General features: G+C 50.8%; 1 long non-coding RNA gene across 1 annotated transcript; it reads right to left on the reverse strand.

The window, feature by feature from the left end:
- Positions 1 to 531: 531 nt before the first annotated feature.
- LOC120966336 (uncharacterized) lies at positions 532 to 9264 on the reverse strand. Its single transcript, XR_012205816.1, has 4 exons — positions 9125 to 9264; positions 8809 to 9033; positions 1474 to 2283; positions 532 to 1380 (listed from the first exon to the last, which is right to left on the reverse strand). It is a non-coding gene; the product is annotated as an uncharacterized lncRNA (long non-coding RNA).
- Positions 9265 to 26607: the final 17343 nt, after the last annotated feature.

A 26607-nucleotide genomic window follows, 5' to 3' on the forward strand; every position in this document is an offset into this window, starting at 1 on the left:
GGATGCGGGACGCATGCTGTATTTCAAGACATGTACAGCCGCTTATTTAATGTGTATAACGGATGGACGAAGCCGACGTTTGTACAAGGCGTGACGACGGGACGTGACGGCGTTCTGGTTCTCTGCCAGTGCCGATAACGCCGAAGTGGATGGAAGTCCGCTGGGTCGGCCCACCAACTAAATATAACTAACCATGCAAAAAAAAATTTACTGAATTTAACTCCACCTCTCTCCGTCAAGGCTGCACAGTCTCTCCAAAGCAATTTGGCGTAGCTTCCTGGCTCAGACCAGTTGTCGCCGTCGGCGGAGCTGCGAGTTTGCTGATCGTAGTCGCCTCAATGATTGTCACCATGTTTCACCTGTATATGGGGAACCTGATGGAAAGCAAATTTGCAAGAAGGCAACATTGAAAACCAACTGAATTTTTGCTTTCAACTGCAATTAGACCAAATTGGCTTGCAATTAAAAAATACTGAAACCTCTGGGAACATGCACACCCCAAATGATATGTCACTGAATTTTCACAGATTATGATAAACATGCATACAAACCAGACATACTGAAGATAAGAGCACACAATGCTTGTTAAGAGCTATTATTAGACTTAACACAATGTTCCGGCAAACAGCCAAGGAGCCATCAACAACACACAAATAAAAATGTTGAATGATTAGGTGACCCGCACATCTCCTTTTTAAGTAGCATTTTCAACAACATGCAGCACAACCGTTTCAGCACTTAGCTTCTTTTCTTTCCTTTTGAGGAAGATCACCTCTCTGTGGACAGTTGGTGCTCTTGTAATCTGGCTCACGACATATACTACAAAGCGAGTGCGCTTGCTTGTACCGCACCGGTCGGCAGCTTGTGCATTTGCTGCCTTTTTGTACTTTTTGCTATTTGCACCGCGATCATCATATGTAGGCTTGTCCCTGCTGTTGGTTGGTCGAACTGCCTTACGTTTTCGTTCTGGAGCCTTTTTAGACCCACGAAATTACCAATTGCACTACCTTCGGTGTCGCTTGCACATCCGCTGGGAGGTGCACACATTGCGGTCAGCTCTTTATTCTTCCCCTTGTTTGACTGAATTCTGTCTTCCAACCCCATTCCATCCTGCACAGTGGGTATAAGTGTCATCTTATCCACTGCTTTCTTCAGGAGATCCATTGCACACTCATATGCACTTGTGTTTGCATCTCCCAGTCTTATAACTTCAAGGGCATGGGTCTATAGGTTTGAGCATCTGAATGTTATTGAGTTCACTGAAATTTTATCCTTCTGAAGATGAGCCAGGTGCTCTGGCAGTACAACTCTTGTGTCCTTTGTCCAATGTTTCCCAATGTGCTTTACTGGTATCTGGTCTATACCGGGGAAATCAAGGACCTGCATTAGAGAAAGGTTGGTATGGTCAATTTTGTTGTTCAAAAAATGGGACTTTGAAACAAAAGACTTGATCATCACACTTAGTATTGTTACCATAACCGTGTGGTAGAACAGCAATCATGTGTGCTCCAAAACATGCGAGTTCCTTGACCTGCTCAACAACTTCAACTTTGTACAAAACCCTGTACCACTTGTCATGTTTCTCTGGATGGTACCGTCAGAAAAAATAGGTTTTGAGTACTGCCCTGCTTCATACAGGACCTCGCCAAATTTCTCAAACATCGCTCAAGTGTATATATCGCTAGCGTGTAACTCTAGTGGTGTGTTCATTTTCATTACTGGGGAGGTCTGCATCTATAGGATGCATTAATAATATGTTACACGGCAGGCTCTAAGGTTACAAAGACATGTGTGTCCACAAAAACTTGCCATTTTTGAACACCTATCTTCATAATTCTCAGTAGCCTCCCTATTAAAAAGAGCCTGCCATCAGCTACTGAGCTAAGAAGCAGCATGAACTTCTATATACATAATTCACAGGTCAAAGTATGCTAGACAATAAGATAGGAGAGCCAACCATCAGCTATTGAGCGAAGAAGCAACATGAACTTCTATATACATAGAAATAAGACCAAAGGAAATATACATTGACATTTGACAGCAACTATGTATATCTTGCTATCAGATTCACTAAAGCAATAAGTATTCTAACCAGATTCCGGAATGTCTTGTGATGCCTTCAGGATTGGCCAGGAACTAAGTGGCGCAGAACACAGTGCAGCTGGGCGGGCGGTCCATCCAAGTTCAAGGAGCAGTTTTTGCCACCGCTGATGGGGCAGTTCCTGGAGGAGGCGAGGGAAGGAGTCCTCGGCGCGGCCACGTCGGTTGATGACACCGTATTCTCTGACGGTTGCAGACGGGAGTTGTTAGTAAGAAAAGTGAAACACAATTAGATTAGGGCTGATACAAGTACCATTTCTGACTAATCTTTGCACTGTACAACTACAGGGAAGACAGTGTAAAACATGATTCCTACTAAGTGAACCACTAAAAATTCTTTAAAGAACAGAGAAAAAACCTATGAAATTCTCATTAAAAGCATGAGCCAACTAAACACGCCAAATAAACTGGCACAAAAATCACAACACTAATTTTCTATCTTTCGAGGGAATACACTCTACCAAGGAGTTGAGCATGGAAACTTGAGTGGCAATCAGTCATTACTGAAAACTGAAGAATAATTATGTAAAAGAAATAAGAGACAAAACATGAAGGTGATGGGTCATGTCGGGAATCTATTTCCATCATTTGCACATTAGGATAGATAATTTGCAAACATTATGCAGCCTTTTACTTTTTCCTTCACATAATGAATGTAAAACCATTCAAAAAAGTATCAAGTAAAAGAGGAGAAAATCCAGATAAAGAATCATGCATATATTGAGAATCATACATAATTACCACTGTGCAAAATCATAAAAAAAAATTATAGTACTTGCTACTTGTTGGAAGCAAAACAGAGTTGAGAGCAGAGACACATACAACAGAAATCTAATAAGAATAATAGACTGGAAAACCTGAACAATCTGATCTAGAGAAAGAATCATGCATATATTGAAAATCGTACATAATTACCACTATGCAAAATCAGAAGAAAAAAATGTATACTTCTTACTACTTATTGGAAGCGAAACAAAGTAGAGAGCAGAGATACTGTCACCACGGCAGTGCAAGGCACCACCGCGTGACTGCCAGTTGGCTGTGCCAAGCGTGAGTGCGTGCGTGAGCCAGCTGTAAGTGTGTGTGTGGCCAGTGCGTGAGCCAGCTGGGTCGAGGGGTACTTAACCCCCGCGTGAGCGTTGTATTGGACAGGCTGTTATTTGAGTAAACTAAATATCTCTCCCAGTTTCTCTCTCGCTCACCCCCTTCCTCACGCCATCCTCATCCCCTTTCTCTCATCTGCCTACTCTGGTCTCCCCGATCTAGATCGGGGCGTGACATTTTGGTAATCAGAGCCACCGAATCCTGCCGAAATTTTTTCTCCGCTGCCTCCACAAACCTCTTGGCCTTGATCTGTAACATCCACCGCCGCGTGTGCGACCTGCTCCGGCAAATCGCCCAAAATCCCCGGCGGGGTTGGATCGGCTCGGAGCGGAGCAACGACGCCGTCCAAACCATCGGTTCAGACGCGACAGCTGTTGTCTGCCATGGACGACAACACCAGCACGCTCAAGGCGCTCATGGAGACCGTTCTCTCGCGCCTCGACGAGCAGAAGGCCTACAACGAAAAGCGACTCGAGGTGCAGGCCGCCTTCAGCGCGCAGGTGGCGCAAGATCTGCGGGCGCTGTCCAAGCAGGTGGATCTCACCCAGGCCGACGTTGACGAGACTCGCAAGGCGCTCGAGAGGTCGCCGTCGCCGCGCGGATCGGGACCGGGCGCCGTCCTCAACCTGTCACCACCTCCACCCCCGCCGCCTCCTCTGCGCCCTCCACCCGTGCACCAACAACAATAGGGACCGCCACCGTCCCCACGCCTCGCAGATCAGCGGCCGCCTCTGCTTCAGGCGCCGCTCCAGAACGAGCCACAACTCCACCGACACCACGACAACTACATCAAGCCGCCCAAGCACGATCTTCCGCGCTTCGACGGCACGGCGCCGTACCTCTGGCTAGATCGCTGCCGCGCCTACTTCGACCTCTACCGCGTGCCGCCATCAAGCTGGGTGACCATGGCGACGATGTACATCGAGGGCCAGGCCGCACACTGGCTGCAGGCATTTCGTCAAACACATGCTGGCCTGGGCTGGGAGGCGTTCTGCGCAGCGATCATCGAGGAATTCGGCGCCGACGAGTTCGAGCTGGAGATGCACAAGCTTCTCCAACTCCGGCAGAGCGGCACCGTCAGCGAATACCGCCAGGAGTTCGACAGCCACATGTACCACCTCCTGGCGCTCGACCCATCGCTCTCCACCAAGTTTTTCATCACGCAGTTCTTGCTGGGCCTCAAGGACGAACTGCGCGCGGCCGTGCGTCTCCAAGCCCCCACCAGCATCACGCGCGCGTCGATCCTTGCCCGCATCCAAGAGGAGGAGCTGAACACGCCACGAGCGCGGCCGCGACCACAACCCCAAGGCCGCCCACCTCCAGCGCCACCAGCGCGCCCGGGCGCTGCGCCACGCCAACAGCCCGACGACTATGCGCGCGAGCGTCAACTCAAGGAATTTCGCCGCGCCAACGGGCTCTGCTTCAAGTGCGGCGATCGATACAGCCGTGAGCACTGCTGCAATCCGCGGGCGCAGCTGCTCACGATTTAGGTCGGCGCGTATGGCGAGGTGCTCACTGATGACGCCTTGCACGCTCTCGACTTGCTCGACGCTCCAGAGCCTGCCATCCCTCCTCCGGAGTGCTGCACCATCTCTGCGCACGCGCTGGACGGCTCAGAGGCGCACAGCACCATTCGTCTCCACGCACTGGTGGGCAACCAGGTGATGCTGCTACTGCTAGACTCCGGAAGCACGCACAACTTCGTCAACAAATCCTTCGTCGAGCGTGTCGGCGCAGAGACACAAGAAATCGCTACCCTGGACATGCGTGTGGCGAACGGCGATCGCCTCACCTGCTCTCGCCAAGTCCCTGAGCTCAAGTGGTGGATGCAGGGCCACACCTTCTCGACGCCGATGTACGAGCTCGACACCGGCGCCTACCACGACATCCTTGGCATGGATTGGTTGGAGAAAAACAGTCCGATGACCTGTCACTGGCAAGAGAAGTTCATCTCATCCTCCATGACGGCGAGTTGGTCACCCTGCAAGGTGTTCGACCCAAGACGACACCAATGCTCGCGGCCGTTCAGCCGGCCGAGCTCTGCAAACTGATAGCTGGCAATGATATCTGGGCTATGGCCATGGTGGAAATGCAACCTCCCAGACCAAAGTCGCGCATTCCATCGCATACGCTGATCAGCGATTTATTGGAGGAGTTTGCTGATGTCTTCGCCACACCAACCGGTCTGCCTCCTCATAGGCAGTACGATCACGCAGTCACTTTGGAAGAAGGAGCTCAACCTACAAACACACGACCGTACCGTTACTCGCCACTCCAGAAAGACGAAATCAAGCGTCAAGTGAAAGAAATGCTCGATGCCGGCGTGATCACACACTCGGTCAGCCCATATGCTGCTCCGGTGCTGCTGGTGAAGAAAAAGGACGGGACATGGCGGTTCTGTGTCGATTACAGACGCCTCAACGACATCACAGTGAAGAACAAGTTTCTGTTGCCGATCGTGGACGAGCTCCTCGATGAACTAGCCGGCGCTGCTTTCTTCTCCAAGCTCGATCTGCGGGCAGGCTATCACCAAATCCGCATGCGTGAAGAGGACGAACACAAGACTGCATTCAAAACCCACCACGGGCATTTTCAGTTCCGCGTGATGCCGTTCGGCCTGACAAATGCGCCTGCAACCTTTCAATGCTTGATGAACGCGATCTTCGCCAAGTATACACGTAAGTTTGTCATCATTTTTCTTGACGACATTCCGATTTTCAGTGAGACCTGGGAAGAGTACTTGGAGCATCTTCGCCTCGTGCTGAGCCTGCTCCGCGAGCACCAGTTATACGCCAATATGTCGAAGTGTTCATTCACGCAAGATCACATCGATTACCTCGGCCACGTCATCTCCAAGCAGGGCGTGGCGACTGACTCTGAGAAGACAGAAGCCATGGCTCAGTGGCCTACTCCGACCAATGCCACCGAGCTGCGCGCGTTCCTGGGGCTCACCGGCTACTACCGTAAGTTTGTGCCGCACTATGGGATCATCGCCAAGCCCCTCACACTGCAGCTCACCAAGAAAGGATTCGAGTGGCCCGAATCCGCGCAGCGCGCCTTCGACACGCTCAAGCAGGCGATGGTGACCACGCCGGTGCTCGCCCTCCTAGACTTCGACAAGCCGTTCTCGATCGAGACGGACGCCTGCGACACTGGCATTGGCGCCGTGCTGGTGCAAGAAGGCCACCTGGTCGCCTACTACAGCAAAGCGCTGGGAGTGAAGAACCAGAAACTCTCAACGTACGAGATGGAGTTTCTGGCGGTGATGATGGCGGTGGACAAATGGCGCTCCTACCTGCAGCGCGGGCCGTTCACCATCCTCACCGACCACAAGAGCTTGTGCACACTGGGCGATCAACAACTGGTGACTGACGTCCAGCGCCGTGCAATGTCAAAGCTTGTCGAGCTGCAGTTCAAGTTTCAGTACAAGCGCGGCATCGACAATGGAGCTGCGGACGCGCTCTCCCGCGTGGGCAGCCACTTCAGCGCCAACGCTCTGTCCCTGTGTCAGCCCGCGTGGATACAGGAGGTGGCCAATTCCTACGCCACTGATCCGGACGCGCAAGAACGGCTGCAACAGCTTGCACTGCACATCCCAGATGATGACGAGTACGAGCTGTACCGGGGCCTCATTCGGCGTCAGGGCCGGCTGTGGATTGGCGCAAACATCGCTCTGCGCACTAAGCTCATCAGCGCGATGCACGACAGCACCGTGGGCAGCCACTCCGGAGCAACGGCCACCTACCACTGAGTCAAGAGAGTTTTTGAGTGGAAGGGACTGAAACAAGATGTCGACGAATTCGTGCGCCAGTGCCAGGTTTGCCAGCAAGCCAAGCATGATCTTCGCAAGCCCGCGGGCAAACTGGCACCTCTGCCGATCCCCTCCGCACCCTGGCAAGAGCTGACCATGGACTTCGTCGAAGGACTGCCCAAGTCCGAAGGTTACGATACAATCATGGTGGTTGTTGACCGCTTCACCAAGTTCGCTCACTTCGTGCCCTTGCGGCACCCGTTCACGGCGACACAGGTGGCGCGCGTGTTCTGGGACAACGTCGTCAAGCTCCACGGCATCCCCAAATCCATCGTCAGCGACCGCGACAAGATCTTCACCAGTGCGCTGTGGCGCGAACTGCTCGCCGGCGCAGGCACCAAGCTCCTCTACTCCATAGCGTACCACCCCCAGACGGATGGCCAAAGTGAGTGTGTCAATCAGTGCACGGAGATGTACTTGCGCTGTGCCGTTCACGACACTCCCAAGCAATGGCGCCGTTGGCTTCCCGCTGCTGAATTCTGGTACAATTCCTCCTTTCAGTCCTCGCTGGGTTGCTCTCCCTTCAAAGTGTTGTACGGGGTCGAAGCCAACGAGGGGAGCATGGCCACCTGGCCGGCATCCCAACCAGCCTTGCCGGACCGGGAGCAGTGGGACTGGTACTTGCATCAGGAAAACCTGCGCGCACATCTGGCACGCGCGCAAGTCAAGCACAAGAAGTTCGCGGACCTGAATCGAACAGAGCAGGCGTTTCAGGTCGGGGAGCAAGTTCTTCTGAAACTGCAACCATATGTACAGAAGTCTGTGGCGAGCCGCCCCTGCCCGAAGCTGGGGTTCAAGTTCTTTGGCCCTTTCTCCGTCATCGCCAGAGTTGGACCTCCAGCATACAAACTGTAGCTCCCTGCTGGCAGTAAAATCCACCCCGTGTTTCACGTCTCGCAGTTGAAGCCTTTCATCCCGAACTACAGTCCGGTGTTCTCTAAACTTCCGGTCACCACTGATCTGTCCACTAAGGAGACCATACCAGTGGAGATACTGGACCGCAGAATGATGAAGAAGGGCAACGCACCTGTGGTTCAACTGCAAGTGGCCTGGGACACAGTTCCTCTGACGATCACCTGGGAGGATTACGACGTGCTCCGCCGGCGTTACCCGCAAGCAAGCATCTGGGAAGACGACGCAACTGAGGAAGAAGTACGTTCTCAAGGAGGGGAGAATGTCACCACGACAGTGCAAGGCACCACCGCGTGACTGCCAGTTGGCTGTGCCAAGCGTGAGTGCGTGCGCCAGCTGTAAGTGTGTGTGTGGCCGGTGCGTGAGCCAGCTGGGTCGAGGGGTACTTAACCCCCGCGTGAGCGTTGTATTGGACAGGCTGTTATTTGAGTAAACTAAATATCTCTCCCAGTTTCTCTCTCACTCACCCCCTTCCTCACGCCATCCTCATCCCCTTTCTCTCATCTGCCTACTCTGGTCTCCTCGATCCAGATAGGGGCGTGACAGATACATACAACAGAAACCTGATAAGAACAATAGACTTCAAAACCTGAACAATCTGATCAGCTAATAGTAAATTCAAGATGCTAGAACATAAAGGATCACTCTCAGATTGTGCAGAAGTTTCTAGACATATCATATACACAAAGAGCATAATATGTTTTTGTATGAATATGAACATCCAAGAGAAAATTAAGAAATCTTGCAGACATTAGGAACTTGTTTCAGCATGAAACAGCTGGTGTATTGTTATGCTTTAGTACACATTTTATGTCAGACTACTCAAAATTAAGGGATAAATGAACGACTAATACATCGAGAGCATCATATAAGCCATGTACCTCTACGTCCAGCCCGGGGCTTGAGGATCATCTTTGCCCGTTGATTCCTCATAGTTCAGCGCCGACAAACTCAGCCCCTCGCAAGTGTTGTTTAGGTCTACTTGGACTGTCAGCGCCGCATCGCCTACATCACCAATGGTGGACTAGGCGGTTGTGCACACCAGAGTTCGGGTGGGTTCAGCGTCGAGCATGGACTCGCCGCCGCCAAGATCCGGCAGGGGGAACCTATGGCAAAGAAGGGAGCAGAGTATGAAGTTCACGCGGCGAGTCACAGCGGGCAGCAGTACGATGCACGAGACGGAGATATGGAAGGTACCTGTCAACAGGATCTGACAGAAACTCGAAGCCATCGCCCCCCGCCTCCGCCGTCGCCATGGCTGCCTCTTGCGGTCGTCCAAGGGATACTTTTTTTTCTATACTATACACGCGTTAGGTGGGGTGGGGGTGGAGCCGCGGTGCCATATATGCTTATCGATTGCAAACTCACCGTTTTGTGTGACGGGATAGAACGTCCCCAATCGTTCTGCACCAGTTCTCCCATCCTGTTGCTGTCAAAAAAAAGTTCTCCCATCCTGTACCGTGGGAACATGTGGACGGAGTGCCGTGACGGCATCGTCACATCAAACGACGCCCTCAAAGTATACCACTGTTCCAGGTTACACATGCTGCTCCTGCCATCTACGCTCGCATTCAATGCCCAGTCCAACATGTCTTTATTCGATTGGTACAAGTGGCGGGAGCAGGCGAGCTCGTCCGCTACATCGCCGCTCTCGGTGGGCAACTCCCTTTTGTCTAAGATTTTGCAAGTCTGTGATATCTGTATTATGTAAAATAGGTCATGACTGATTCTGCACTTGCTGATTCGATTTTATTTTATTTTTGCTTCCAATGCTTTGTTAGATTGATAAGGGCCGGAGCTTCAATGACGAATCTACTATTCAGCACACAGCCCAACTCGACAGTCACTAGCCATGTCAATAGGCACTCAGGGGCATGCTCGCCTCGGCAGTCATCAAGGTGGCAATAGGACACTTGAATTCTACCATTTCAGGCGAGATCAAGCTGCATAGGAATATGATGAACAATCCGATCTGGAGAACATGAAGATGACGCTGGAGTCAGTGGACGTTGTGCTCCGCGACGCTGAGAGGGAGTCTATCAAGCATAAGTCCATGCTTCTGTGGCTGAAGCAACTTAAGGATGCCGCGAACGACATCTCTCACATGCTTGAAAATTTAGTGAACATAGCTTAACAAAATCTGAATATAACTGAACATACATTTCAAAGCGTTGTACTGTATTTAGTTCGACATAGTCTGGAATGCAGCAAATAATTTTGTCGTCAGGATACTAAATGTGAAAATGAATCACACAAATAGTTTAAAAATCACCTAGAATCTGCAGGTGCAGAACCATGCAAACTAAATCAGGATTCCCAGATGCACTACGTAAGGTGGCCGGCTGCTCAAATACAGTTTTGCAGCAGTTTGATTCCACGCGGGCGCGGGGGGGGGGGGGGGGGGGGGTAGGGGGGACAGTTACCTGTCCGTGGATTGCTCGCCGGCGTTGATGGGCGTCGCCGGCTGCTTGACAGAGGGAGGCGCTACAGTGGGGCGGGGGGGGGGGGGGGGGGGGGGGGGCTTCGGCTGGCCGGCGCACCGCAGCGGATCCCCGGAACCTTGGTGGCAGGAGCAGGTCGAAACCAGGGAGGCGGCCGCTGGTGCTTGCCCTTGGTCGGGGCCGCCGCGGGATCTCTCGATCGGAACAGCGAAAAGGGTGGCGGCGGCGGCTATGCGACGAGAAACACAACGATGTGCGTGGGGGACGGGGGAGCTTATTCTCCTGAACTTTACTATTCTATCCTTTTGACAAAAAAAATAATTCTTAACTAATTTCCCATATCTGACGGTCAGGAAAAATTGGAGATGGAATTACATGAAATTACGAGATGTAACTCACCAATCACCCTAAAAGAGCTCGAGTAAAAATCGTAAGAAAAAACATAGTGAATAATATAATTGTCATCATAGTTTACTTTTTCTCTCTTTAAAGAAAAGAAAATTAGAAGCCGCATATAATATGTGCAATGTTCCTTGATATTTTGTCATACATAGGTAATGTTCATTGATTTGCCCGTCACATAGAAAAGGAAGCAACATAGTAATCATAACCAGGCGCCGAATGAAACCGAAATAGTTACTAGCAGCAAAGCAAAACGAAGCAAAGATCTCAATACTATCCGCCATGAGCTAAACAAAGCAACATAGTAAACAACTAAAATATTATTTAGTACTCCCTCCATCCCAAAATAAATGTCTTAACCTTAGTACAACTTTGTACTAAAGATAGTACAAACTTGACATACTTATTTCGGGACGGAGGGAGTAGCAGCAAAGCAAATATCTCAATACTATACGCCATGAGCCGGGAAGACGACCCACATACACCATCACCACTACAGAGAAGCAGCAGCTGCCTGTAATTTGGTATGGCTGCTTCTGCAGGTTGGTGGAAGCCCACTCTTCTTCTCTGCTTCTTTGGTGCGGAGACCATCGTTTTCGGCATCCTCGCCGAGGATAGAAATGTACGTTGACCAATCCCTATTATCGAACCACTTGTTAATTACCCCCATTACTTAAGCTTAGTTGCTGACATGCATTTGCACATATTGTTTTTTGATTCAACTGCAGCCATTTTTCAGTAGTAGCGGTACGATCATCGGAGATGGTTATGCTAGGTGCCGGTTCCCTAACCTCACCTCCACCATGGGTGGTCTGTCCGTGGTGTCGCTGCTACTGACCATTCTCGCCGGCCACCTTGCTGTCTTCTACCCCAACGCTACAAACAATACTAACCAGCAGCCAGCTGCTGCAGTTCCTCTTCTAGCTTTGTTCCGGAGCACCAGCCTCGTCGTCTTCTTCCTCGTCGCTGAGTACGTCACTTGTGTTGTACCAGCCTCACGGCTACTAGGTCGTATGGATTAACCATGGCTACATGCAGGCTGGTGTCGGCTTCCGCGTTGGCGATGCTGTATGGTGCGACTATCAGGCAGACTCACGTTGTCAACTACCTGGTGCTGAGGCTAGCTTATGATGGCACCATAAGATGCCGGTCGACAGTCACGACGGATGGCCACTTTGGCGGTGGCGCCCTGCTGGCCATGGAAGCCACCCTCATGTGGCTTTTGTGCCAGCTGCTCGCGCTCGAGGCCCGGGCGAACTACCTCGACGGACTCAATGGAGACGTCAACAAGGACGACGGTGGCAACAACAAGAAATATGACCGCGACCATGTTGACTTCACAGAGTATGCATGATCCGGGCCCATACCTTCTTCACATCAAAGTCAAGATCGATCTGGGGGGCGAGCTAACCGGCCAGATAGTGCGAGTCAAAACTACCATGCCACGTTGTAAGTTGTAACTGAAGGAACGATTGAGTGGGAATGGCAAAAAAAAGTATTAGAGGTTAAAGACCAAATTGACTGAAGCAACGATTGAGTGAAAACAACATGGCTTTCTTTCGTCATTTCTATTGTGGAAGGATTTGCTAGCTGTGTAATGTGTGAACTATCCAAGAAGCAACCACTGTTGGGTGACTAGCTGTGTAATATGTCTCGTTCTATTATTGCGGGTAGGCGTTTATGTCTGGTTGCATTTTGTGTGACTAGTTGTTGCACCTTGTATCTTCACATGTCTTCAATACTCTGACGTGCCACATAAAAGAGCGCCTGTTTAACGAAAATCTTGTACTGAACGCCATGATGGTGTCATGAGCTGTCCGTCGACAGTCAAAGCAGACGGCCACTTCACCGGTGGAATAGTAATTTCCCTCGATGCCATGCTTATGTGGTCTATCTGCTACCTACTTGTGCTCGAAGTGAGGCGAACTACCCTGAACGCCTCCCTAGAGACGGCCGTAACAACACGGGCAAAAACAAAAACATGATGGTGACGGTGTTACCCTGGCAGAACATGCATGATCTGGACTCAATAGTTCTAATCGCAGCGGTCAAATTAACAATGGCACCATGTGTGGTGTGTGACTCAAAAACCATGCCATGTCCTGACTGAAGCCACTCAAATCGGATGGGATGAAAAATAATACTATTTGGAATTTATAGGCAAAATGTGGACTCACGCACCGTTAAATGACAAAAATACGCCTTTCTCCATTGTTTCTATGTAATATAATGTGAAATATGACGTTCTCCATTGTTTCTACGTAAAATATACATGTACGTTGATTGCATTCCGTGTGCCTTATTTGCGATGCCACGTCAGAGTGTATGATTTATAAAAATCAGCAGTGAAATGTCAAAGTGGATTTTTGGCATATGCGTTCGAGCATATCAAGTCATCAAAATCATATGTATGGAAGAGTATAATATCCACTGTAGTTATTTTAGTAGCAAGCACGTAGCAAACACACATTGATTACTTATTATAAACCTTGAAAGACACATTTTACTTGGATATCCAATTCTGAGCCCAGGCTCAGCTGCTCCTGAAATCGTGCCAGTTTGCTCGCGTGTGGATATGTGCCCTCGAAGGTATTCTCAGACTAGCCATAATGGGTAGTAACATAGACTAGTAATATATGTTACTACCTCTATAGTGGGGAATAACATATGTGTGATAACATGAAACAGTTTATTTATTAGGCTATAGACACATCTTACCTTGATATGTGTGATGTTACTCATACTAGTAGTAACTAGCTATGTTACCACTTTCATCTCTTTCTTCATTTATTGCATGCCACATCATCTATTTAACCTAGATATGTGGTATGTTACTCTCACTGTGGGTAGTCTCAGATGTATTCCACCCATATGGGCTTTAAACAATGTGATGGGCCAGGCGCATTAATTGCGATGGCAGGCGTTACACATGCCAGTGGAAAAGAGTGTGGACGCGCGGCTCGGTGTTTTCCCTGAGCCAAACCAACACACATGCACAAGCAGCCGTCCAGTTAATGACACGGTCATTCACTTATTAACGCTCAAGGCTCAGGAGCAAGACTTGTTTTAACATCAGGTCGTGACATGTGCCTCGTTCTCTGCATGCAAGACCACCATGACATGGAAGAACATCAATGCGTGCAAGCCGCAGATCATTCTACAGAGGTGCCAACAACAAGCTCATCAGAAACATTTGTCATCTGCATCTTGGCATCAGTTCTACAGAAGTCAATGAAGTATTTGATCGGTTCAAAGAGATTTTACTCTACGTTTACAAGGGGTACATGGTTCATGCACTGGAGGAACAAGCCTAGAGCATTGCTCACTGAAACACACCAGAAAATCCTCTGATCATAAGCTACACAACTTAATTCAAATGACACATCTATTTTGTACACCACCAAGTGGTCGCGTGCATGTGTTCAGATCGCAAGGTTAGTCTGCCTCACAGCTCCACTCTGCACAAGGGTTCAAGCGTTAGAACAAATCGCTAATCAATCACTCTAGAAATGCTCGTTGATGGAACGAAAGCCAGGACTTACAATCATTGTTCTTTTTTCCTCGTAGCTCTCATCCTGTTCACGATCAAATTGCAGCCTGATGTACTGCCTTACAAACAAATGCATCGATCTTGCTAGGATTACAACAGAATACAACTCGTATACATGTCTCTATACATGATGTTTAACACGCAGAATGTGTAGGAGAACCTTTCCTCTTGCGCCCGGTCATTGCCGACGCTCACCGCCTGTCCGCACCCAAAAGCGGCATTTGACTCCTCGGCCGCTTGTGCCTCCGGTCCTCCCCGCCGCAGCACTGCAAGGGGCACCAGATCTGGGTGCTCGAGGCTGTCGGTGAACTCGTCTCACAGTGGAAACCTGCGTCGTACTCATCAATCATCTATGGCCGATGGGCTGGATGACCAATAGAGGTTTGGATCAAGAAAGGGAATTCACCTGTCGATTGGATCCATGAACATCTCCATCCCGCCGGCGGATGCACGGAGGACAAACCTGTCACCGCTCCCCACCCTCGCATCGCATGCGCGCCCTCGCCTCGCCTCACCATCGCAGTTTCGCCCACGAATTCTGGCGCACGGGGGCTCGGAACAAGCGGCGGTCCTGGACAAACACCATGGGCCTTCGCTCGGAAAAATACAAGACGTCCTGGTCCATGGCGCAGGAAAAGGATGTGACGGCCTACTAACGCCGCCGCTCCCCGCGCATACAAATATAGCCCGCCTGGACGCACTGTTGCACTGCATTCTCCCTATATCATTACTTTCTTGCTATCCAGCTCTGTCGTGACAGTCCCCTTTTTCAGGATCCCAACACAGCAACGGATGCACAGGATTTCGGGCTCATCTGAGCCCGGGCTCCAATTCGCCGCTCCCCATTTTACTAAAATAATTTGTAAAGAAACGCACCAACAGCTCAACGGCGGCCGCATATGACGGACCGCTTCTCTCCTACTTGGTTGGTGTGGTAACTGAGGTCGGATTAGATAATGCACGACCAGGGTTTGCGACTTCACAGCGTGTTCGCGTAAATCTAAATCATGTTTCTCGAAAAAGAACAAGAACCGCTCAAGTAGGCGAAGGTAGCCACCCCGAACAGAGTTTTCACATGAGAGGCATGTTTTGGAATAGCAGAGGTTTCTCAGACTTGGCTAAACATAAACACGTCAGTGACTGTGTGCGTGAACATGATTTATATTTTTTGGTGATTTCCGAGGTTGGTAAATGTGACTTCAGTGGACATGTCTTTGATCACCTATCTAGTGATTTTGGCTGCACATAGCATCATTTACCACCACGTGGAATGTTCGAAGGAATCTTAATTGGGATACAGACCACAACCATGGACTTATTAACTTTTTCAGTTGGTAAATTTCACCTTAGAAATAGAGCTGATAATTTTACACGGAGCCTGGCCGTAGTATATGGGGCTGCCCAAGATGAAAATAAATCCGATTTCCTTCGAGAATTGGTGAATCTGGCTAAGGATAACCCGCACCCAATGCTTATTGGAGGTGACTTTGTTCGACGACTTTTTGTGCTGATACATAAAATAATATTCTTTTTAATAAGTTTTGATGCAGACTATATAAGGAGGCTGATTTGATCTAGAGCATGTGGGCATGGCAAAGCTAAGTATTGCAAAGAAACCACGTACAAGTTACCATACTTGCATGCGATTCATGCACGTAACTGTACCGACAGTATTCACACGCGCACGTGCCCGAATACCTGCAAGTATGCATACACTATGTATGTATTTGTGTATTTGCGGCCGGCCGGCAAGCGTGCACTTATCCATACCCGAATACCCGATGCAAGTCAAGTTTGACAAAAAATGGAAACAAAGGCAACCGACTTTGTGGATCATTGTTGGAAAATATGCATGGTTTAAACAAGGTAAGTACTAGTAGATATGTTTCTTTACTTGTGCAAAACGTGGAGGGCAAGAAGAAGTATTGGAAAGAAAAGTTTAAGATGGAAAGCTATAGCAACACGCAGCAGCTTTGGAAAGTTTGCACCCACGTACAGCGGCCGGGGGTTCTGACTACTGCCTATAAATACAAGAGGACCTCGCAACCGAGGGGGAAGGAGCTAGCTAGCATAGCCGACGCAATAACGAACGCATGCGAGGAGACGACGGCGCGTCTGCGGTCACGCGTTCGCAAATCATGCACCAGATGTGATGAGCCCGGGAGGAAGAGACGCGGGCCACAGCGGCGGCCTGCCCGCGGCGAGGATGCAGGCGCCCGAGGAGATGAAGAAACGGGAGCTGACCAAGCTCCACTGACTAATTTTATTTGTTATTTGTGTATTTTATCTATCAGGTGCCACACATCCATCCAAGGAGAGCGCCGCGTACGGCGGCCTCGCTCAGGAGTCGAAGATGCGCCGGCAACACACTCGGAGGTCGCGGCGCCGCCCACACCGTTGCCAGCTAAGATGTCCATATGCGCTGGCATCACATGGCGATATATGCCTCCTCTACACTGGCGATGAATCATGGGTTCACGCCCTCTGCTTTCCCTATGGTATGTATATTTCTTTTTCCATGTCTAGATGCAATGGAGACGGCGGACAACACATCCAACGCAGATGGTCGCGGACGACGCGACACTCTTCTCGTACCGGGTGCAATGGAGATGGCAGGCAACACGCTCAACGGAGAAGACCATCGACAACACGACGCTCTTCCTATACCAGGTGCAACGAAGGCAGCGGACGGCGCGCCCTCGTACCAGGTGCATCGGAGACGATTCCACCGGACCAAGAGGCTACGCCGACGCCGTTGATGTTTGTCTACGTCAAGCTCTTCGTCTTCAAGCTTTGTGTTCTTGGTTGAAGATGATCCAGGAGCAGTCGGAGCTCGCCAACGACGCAGCCCAACCACTGGCCCCGGTGCTCTACCACGGCGGCCTACATGCCCCCGACGCACAGGTCATAGCGAACAGATCTCTGATGCACAGGTCCATGATGTTTCAATCACGGTGTACAGGTTCCGACGCACAGGTCCTCAGCGAACAGGACACCGGTGCACAGGTCCATAATGCCCCGAACAGGTCTCGTGCCTTGCTTCCCGGAGGAGACGACATGGCGGAGCCGGAGCTCGCGACGACGTAGCCCAAGACAAGTCCATGACGAATAGGTCTCTCCGGTGCACAGGTCCATGGCGTTCCGATCACGGTGCACAGGTCTGGTGTCTTGCTTCCCGGAGGAGATGACATGGCGGAACCGGTGCTCACAACGATGCAGCCCGAGACCAGTCCTACCTATGAAGGCACACCCACCATGGCGAACAGGTCCATGGCGTACAGGTCTCGGCGTGATACTTGTCTCGGCAAACCACCGAATACGGCGTTTAGCCGAGACGAGGCACCCACCGTGACGAACAGGTCTCTCTGGTGCACAGGTCCATGGCGTTCCGATCACACGGTGCACAGGTCTGGTGTCTTGCTTCCCGGAGGAGATGACGTGCCGGAACCGGAGCTCGTGACGACGTAGCCCGAGTCAAGTTCATGGCGTACAGGTCATTGGTGTATAGGGTCCAGTGTACAGGTCCATCGGTCGCCGGCGTACAGGTCACCCCTTTTTGTGTTGCACCCACCCAAGGTGATGCAGCCACCTTTCGTCGACCCCGTAGGGAGGCGCCCTTGTCCTAGCAGACCAACCAATACGGGGTCCAACTGATACAAGGCGCCGCAACCACTTTGTTCTTCTATCCACAACTTCGCCAGGCGGTGCCCTCGGATATAGAGAACTGTCATAAACTTGGCGTTCAATCAAGTGAGGCGCACTTATCACGGCAGACGGATTCTTGGCGTACAGGTCCATGGCGTCGCCGGCGTTCAGGTCATCCTTTGGCGTAGCACCAACCAAGGCGATGTGGTCTCCGCGACACCACCTTTCCACGGCCCTGTGAGGCGGCGCCCTTGTCTTGGCGGACCGTCGTAAACTCGGCGTCTAGCCGGGACGAGGCGCCAACCACACCTGTCATGCCAATGTGAGCGTGCGACGGTTTTACACCGACGCTAGTCTCTTAAGAAACTTACTCCCGCGAGGCATACCCCTTGCATACCCCGACGAGTCCGCTAGGTCGTCTAGAAGTCCAAACCGAGCAGGACCCATACAACTTCAACCCCAACTACATCATCGCCGTCAAGACCGACGAGGCGTGACGACAAGGGCGGGCGTGACTAGCACACAACCATGTTTTGAGCGGTACGTGTACCGGCGAGGACACGGGCTCTGCCGGTGCCCACACACCACTATCATCATGCATGGAGAACGCAAAGCGAAGACGACAAAGACAACCACACGGCTTAATCGGAGGTATCCCGTGGAGTAGCCCACAGGAGTAATTAACCGGGAGCCTTCCGAGGCCCCGGGAACCAAGAGACCGCAATCGCTACAGCCAGGCTGGCCGCGCTAGTAGGCCACAGAGCGCATATGTAAAGGGATCTTGTATTTTTGTTTCTCCAATGAGAGATTAATAAAGTGCATGTTTTCCTATATTTATCTGTGTACTTAGTACACTGGCACGCCCGCAATGTTTAATTTCCGCTGGCGCGTAGAGAGATAATAATGCAATAACCAATGTTGTTTTTATTATTTCTCGTGTCAAACAAATTGGCACGCCCGGTGGGACATGGTTCTCCTCCCATCTCTGCTTCGTTGTGGTCGTCGGAATTGTCCTCACCCTCTCCCAATATGCAGATCATGATGGACTCTCACATGGTCTTCGAGCTCGGTGCCAAGGTCTACATACACCAAGTCCATGTACTTGCATAGTTTCAAACTATGATGTCCAAGAAGGTGCAAAGGCGGACGGCCTCCATGGCGAAGAAGGAGCGTCGTGAGTTTATCCTCCAGTGTCGCCCTATGGAAGGGGGCGACATGAGTGGGCATCCATGGAGTAGTGGAGGCAGTTCAACGCCTCCGTGCAAGGTCCCGCAACAGGCGGGCAAGTGAGGCGTCCTTTCACGGCCCTACCCCAACTTCACTCTCGGAACTACCACCACCGACACCATGGCTCGCCGAGGAGGAAGAAAAGACGCGCCTGCGGCAACAACACTGGGATTATATGCTTGTCGGGCAATCCGCACGGCCCGCCTCTATCATGCGGCTGCACGTGCCCTAAGGAGGCCCAAGAAGATGGAAGCAGTCGCCGCCGTGGCTGAAACGTAGGCCAAGATGTGAGGTTGTGGACAAACATGTCTGTGGCATCACGGCGTCGGCACCCTCGAACGTGGTGTCAAGCTCCATGGGCGTGCCGGCGGCAGGGAAGTGTGAGCCGGCTTGCAGATGGCCAAATGGATGATCGTGGGTGCAGCATGTATGCATGTGTGGCAATTCATGTGTACACAAGCTACGTGAAGAGATGTCCATCGGCTACAACTCAGGTTAGCAGGCCGAGGTGCATTGGCCGGCGCTCTGCGTGCCGATGTCGGCGGCTCGGCGCCCAGGCAAAGGCGTCAAAGGCGGCAGCGGCAAGACGCGAGATCGCGTACGATCTACCGGGTGCCGGTGATGGCATTGGTGCCTTCACACACACACGCACGCCGTATGTGTGAGGATCAGTGGACACATTCTTACTATCTAGGTATGGTCAGATTTTCTTGTACGTACGAGGGTGCATGTGTTCATCCATGCATGCATATGCATGGCTCCTACACACGCTCTACGCGAAGGAACTCCGATGGCCGTTTCCGCTGGTGCGTGGAGGCCCAGCGCACTGGACGGCGCTGGCGGCGCGCTAGTCTGCTAGTGCACAACTCGTTGGTGTAGCACCGGCCCCTCCGTCGGGGGAAACACTGATGGAAGATGGCGGTGGGCTCGGACACACTGGACCTACAACTTCTCCACACTTGCCGCCAGAGTTGATGGTGGTGGGCTGAACCACGATGAGGCCGACACCCTCTCCAACGCTTCCACTGGAGTAGATGGCGGTCAGACTCGGCCACAATGAAGTTGGCTCTCGGCGCTCTTCGTCGAAATCCGTCACAAAATACACAGCGGCGGGCTCGGTCATGATAAGGTTGTCCCTTAACGCTTGTCGTTGAGGTCGATGGCGTCGGGTTCAGGACGGTGGCCTCTCTGAGTTTGCCGTCGGGGGAGCCAAGTCAGGCTAAGCCAACGCAAGGCTAGCTCTGTGGCACTTTCTACACCAACACGGAACTCGCTTAAAGACGGCCATCTTCTACTTCACCTCAATGCTCGCCCGAGGCGGGGTGCCGTCAACCATCGACATCATGGAGCTCGTCCAATGCGGGACACCTACACCGCCGTCCACACCCAGCCCATCGATGTTGAGGCACACCATCTACACCACCATCGACATGGAGCGCGCTTGCCAGAAGCAGGGCTTGGTCGACACTACCGGCCACGCGGAGCTTGGCCCGGGAGGGGTTTGGTCTACACCGCCACCAACGAGGAGCTTAGCCTGTGGTGGGGCTGGGTCTACACCGTCGTAGACATGTGCACACCCTAGGTGGGGGCGTCGTCTGCACCGTCACCGACACTGAGCTTGCCTAAGGGTGCGCGCAGTCGACATCACCTTGGAGCTTGTCAAAGGCGGGTATGCCTTTTGCGCCTCTACCAACGCAGGTCGGCCAAGGCGGGTGCCGTCCACACTGCCGCCGATGTGGAGCTCCCCCAGAGTGGAATGTTGTCCACAACGCCTCGGACATGAAACATCACCCGAATGCAGGTGCCATCTACATAGCTTCGTAGCGCGCCCATGGTGGGTGTCCCCTATGCTCCGCCTCTAACATGGAGCTCGCCCGAAAGTTGGGCATCGTTCACACACCACCTCGAAACTCGCCCAAGATGGGATAGCCTTTCTACACCGCCACCAACCTAGGGTTTTCCCAAGCCAGGGCGTCCCGTGGAGACGCCGTCTACACTACTGCGAACCTGGAGCATGCCCAAAGCGACGCACCGTCTACGCCGCGTTGAACACATAGCTCGTCAAAGCCAGTGTGTCTGGCAGAGTCGGGGCTTGTCCATGGAAGAGTGTCATCTAGTACATCATTGTAACGGAGCCCATCCATTGATAGGAGTGGTCTACTCCTCCTCCAACATGGAGCTCACCCGAGGTGATCTGCAATCTGCGTTGCCACCAACATGAAGGCCCCTAAGTTGGGCGCCCATCGAAGCAACCTCCAACATGGGGCTCGCCCAAGACTGGGGGCACCTATATTATCGTTGCCATCGCAGGAGCCCATCCATGCTGGGTCATCGTCTACTCCGCTGCCGAGGAGGATATCCTTCTACACCGTTGCCGAAACGGAGCCTACCCCATGGTGGGGCGCCGTCTACATTGCAGCCGACACAAGTCATTGCCGGGCATCGTTTGTGCCGACTCTCGGCTCGGTGAGGATTTTTGGCTACACCGACACCGGACATCTCCCACATCTACCCCAACATCAACACCGATGAAAATCATCAACATCGTCTTAGCGTCGGCGAGGCGAAGCTGTACTCCACCGACATGTCTTTTCCCAATGAAGAAATCCATATCTTGCCAGGCATCGACGAGGCGAAGGCAAGTCATCTAGTCCGACCCCTACAAGGCGGACACCACCAGGCCGGGCACCGACGAGGCAAAGGCCACCCACTTCATCATTTGACAATGACAAAACGGAGGGATATGGCTTAGCAGAGCCAGAGCGATGGGCGTACCGCTCTCCCTTCATTTCATCACCACATCCCCATCATCTAGACCAAGCCAACGGAGCAATTGAAGCCTTCAACAAGATGCTCAAGAAGACATTGACAAGGTACCGGAGAGATTGCCACGAACGTCTCTTTGATTCCTTGTGGGCGTACCGCATTACGGTCCATACCCCAACACAGGCAACTCCATTCTCTCATTTAGGGGAGTGAAGCGATCCTGACACTGGAGGTCCAGCTACCCTCTTTGCGAGTGGCTATCCAAGATGAGATCACCCATGCCGAACAGGTACAACTACGGTTTCAGGAGCTCGACGCCCTTGAAGAGGGGTGACTTCATGCCCTACAGAACCTGGAGCTTTACCGCCAGAATATGGTGAGAGCTTACGACAAGCTCATCAAGCAACGCGTCTTCCGAAAAGGTGAGTTGGTCCTCGTGCTCAGGCGGCCCATCGTCGTGACGCACAAGACGAAGGGCAAGTTCGAGCCAAAGTGGGAAGGACCATATGTCATGGAGCAAGCCTACGACGAGGGAGCATACCAACTCGTCGATTCCCAGGGAGTCCAACCTATAACCCCAATCAACAGAAGATTCCTAAGAAAAATTCTTAAATTTTTGCCTCTTTTGTTGCCTTCCGGATTTCCATTGGGGAAACTTTTTCTGTGGGCTATCGGATCCATGATGCATTCCCCTTTGCATTTCGTGGATATATCTAGTTCTCCCCAATTTTTACGGACTAAGTCCAACAACAAAAATGGCTTTCCCCTATCACACCATGTTGTTGATTGAAGTTTTGCCTACCATAGGACTTGTTGGAGGGTGGCACATTGTGTCAAGTTGCAGGTGGAGCGGCTCCTACACCCACAATGCACGACACGTACAAGGTGTATGCTTCTGAAGGCATGTTTCCCAGCATGCCTCGTGTTCATAGAGGCTCACACCCCAGGGAAGACTATAGGAAAAGATAATGGAGGGCTGCCTGACCCAACACAAGTTGTTTCGGTGCGTAGTCACATGGAAACCCTGGGGTGCGCTACAAGAAGCCCCAGATAAAGTGCTAGAGGGTTTTTCCTAGTCCACAGAGGTGAACAGTTCCCTTCCAAGTTCCCAAGGTGGGTCCCGAAGAATCCTGGAAGAAGAGTCCCCAAGAAGTTCGAGCCGAATGTCAAAACAAGTCTGTGAAGTCCGCGGCCAATCAATCATCCGCGTGAGCAATAAGATGAAATTCCAAAAGTCCAAGAAGAAAATTCAAGAAAGAAAATCCCAACAGTCCAAGAAGCAATCAAGCGTTCCCAAGCAGTAAGGAACCCACTGGAAGGAAGGCGGGAGGTAGCTGTTCACCACCCCTCAATATGCATGAAGAAAAATCGCCAAGTTGTTGCCCCAAAACCATTTACCTTGAACTTATCACACCCAAGTCTCTGGGCTCATGGGGCGTGTGCAGGGGGCATGTTGAGCTGTGGGGGCCCTCAGTATGATGATGGGCTAGGGTATGAATTTTTGTTGCCTCTCGGAAGCATCATGAAACACGGCGTCTTCATACATGTACACCAAAGCTATTTAAGTTGTTGAGTTGCAATCATCACGGTCTTTCGATGGTTCCCAATGACAAGTCCTTCGGTAGCCTTCTCAGATATCACGCCTATAGCTGGTGTATAACGGGAAAGACAACATTTTAAAACCCACAAACATTTTTTTTCTCTTTCTCCTTTTCGCCTATTTTCGCTTGGTGTTTCTAGTTGTGCCCCTACAACATCTTTGCAGCCATGGAGAGGCACTTCATGTCATCGTCGAAGGCGTTCCGACGACAAATCACTACATCTAACTACATCATGGGTGTTTAGGGGCAGCAATACCCATGTTTACCTGACAACGCCGACGACACCCCGTCAACCAATGGTCTACACTGACACGCGCGATGGGCGCCAGAAGGCAACACCTGCACTCATGAAGGTGGTGTCGATATCCTCCGTGGCTCCGTCTCCAACAACAATGAAGTATGGGGGCAACGTCAACCCCTCAATTATTCATAAGGCCGATGGCGTCCCGACGCACCACCAGAATTGGCACACCATCGATGGTGTGACGGTTCGCTCAATGAAGGGGAGCTATCGACGGTCTACTGATGCCTCGCCTACATCAATACAAGAAGATCACGGGAGCAGTGCAACGCGCCAGTGCGGCCAGCGTGAATCTGTGAAACCCTCCAATCAAGTCGGCTGGCACCGTAGCAGCTAGAAGGTCGCGACGAGATTGGTAAAGAAAATTCTTTTTGTTTTTAGGACAAGGCATGATATTTCGCCATGGAACAAAGACGAGATAGGGTTTGCCTCATTGATCGGCATCGTGCCTAGTATACGATCCAATGAGCACCCTAGAGAACATAGGTGTGGAGGGACATGCCTACACTATCTTTGTTACTAATCAATCATCTCCGAAATGGCGCACACGTCGTCATGGAGATGTCGACACGGAACCGGTTCTTCAGGCTGCATATGAATCGTGCGCCAATAAAAAGTGAAAAAAATATTCGTCGAGTCAACCCCGATTTGCTTCGCACTCAAGCTTAACTCGACGAGGGGGCATTTGTTCGACGACTTTTTGTGCTGATACATAAAATAATATTCTTTTTAATAAGTTTTGATGCAGACTATATAAGGAGGCTGATTTGATCTGGAGCATGTGGGCATGGCAAAGTTAAGTACATGCATATGGCCATGCATGTGTGCATGCATTGCAAAGAAACCACGTACAAGTTTCCATACTTGCATGCGATTCATGCACGTAACCTGGCATGCGCGAGTACACAGAAAAAAATTACTACTGTACCGGCAGTATTCACATGCGCACGTGCCTGAATACCTGCAAGTATGCATACACTATGTATGTATTCGTGTATTTGCGGCCGGCCGGCAAGCGCGCACGTATCCATACCCGAATACCCGATGCAAGTCAAGTTTGACAAAAAATGGAAACAAAGGCAACCGACTTTGTGGATCATCGTTGGAAAATATGCATGGTTTAAACAAGGTAAGTACTAGATATGTTTCTTTACTTGTGCAAAACGTGGAGGGCAAGAAGTATTGGAAAGAAAAGTTTAAGATGGAAAGGCGTGACGACAAGGGCGGGCGTGGTTAGCACAAAGCCATGTTTTGAGCGGCTCGTGTACCGACGAGGACACGGGCTCTGCCGGTGCCGACACACCACTATCATCATGCATGGAGAACGCAAAGCGAAGACGACAAAGAGAACCACACGGCTTAATCGGAGGTATCCCGTGGAGTAGCCCACGGGAGTAATTAACCGGGAGCCTTCCGAGGCCCCGGGGACCAAGAGACCGCAATCGCTACAGCCAGGCTGGCCGCGCTAGTAGGCCACGGAGCGCATATGTAAAGGGATCTTGTATTTTTGTTTCTCCAATGAGAGATTAATAAAGTGCATGTTTCCCTATATTTATCTGTGTACTTAGTACACTGGCACGCCCGCAATGTTTAATTTCCGCTGGCGCGTAGAGAGATAATAATGCAATAACCAATGTTGTTTTTATTATTTCTGGTGTTAAACAGACTTCAATATCCTTTGGTACCAGGAAGAGGAAAATAATGATCGTTTTGACACTTACTGGTCTTTCTTATTCGACGTTGTGATCGACAGTTTGAATCTTTGGGAAGCCAATATGTCAGGGCGACAGTACACTTGGGCCAACAATCATCCGGTGCCGACATACGAGAAACATGACCAGGTAGTTATGCATACCGAATGGGAATTAAAATTCCCTCTGGTAACAGTGGGTACCGCAGAGCATATTGAGACACTTTCGGACCATGCACCCATCATCCTTTGATTCTAACTCTACTAGCCCTCTCACTTCTCGCCGCCCATTGAAATTTGAATTGGGATGGTTATAGCAGGATGGCTTTGCGGATATTATCCACACAGTATCACTACTAGGAAAAGGCTAATTAGTGGCGCACTTGTTTTTGCCATTAATGGCGCACTACAGGTGCGCCACTATTATCACGCCGGCTTTGCGGATATTATCCACACAGTATCACTACTAGGAAAAGGCTAATTAGTGGCGCACTTGTTTTTGCCATTAATGGCGCACTACAGGTGCGCCACTATTATCACGCCATTACTAACAAAATAGTAATGGCGCACCTCTGGTGCGCCATTAGTATCCCAGATAGTAATGGCGCACCTATAGTGCGTCATTACTATCTAATTTAGTAATGGCGCACCACATAGAAGTGCGCCATTACTAACAATTTTTATTTTAATTTTTTTTTATTTTTTTTCATTTTTTTCTTAATCTCGGGTCACTATGGCTTAATCTCAGGTCAATATGCTTAATCTCAAGTCAAATCACACTCCATGGTCAAACTTTCCGGAAGGTCACCATTCTCACACTACTCCAGCCCGAGCACGCTTAACTTCGCAGTTCTATCCAACCCCAGCACCAGCTCACTTCACAGGCACTTGTTGATATATCTATCATATCAATCCTATTAAAACCTTGTTGATGTTTAGGACTTTGTTCATGTTCATGAGTGTGATGAAATTTTGAAAAAATATTTCAAACTTCCCGGTCATATTACGTATCATATTTTAAAAAAAAATTCTAATTTTTTTAAACCAATTTTTTTTC

Source organism: Aegilops tauschii, chromosome 3 (genome assembly GCF_002575655.3).
Source record: "Aegilops tauschii subsp. strangulata cultivar AL8/78 chromosome 3, Aet v6.0, whole genome shotgun sequence".
Lineage (NCBI taxonomy): Eukaryota > Viridiplantae > Streptophyta > Magnoliopsida > Poales > Poaceae > Aegilops > Aegilops tauschii.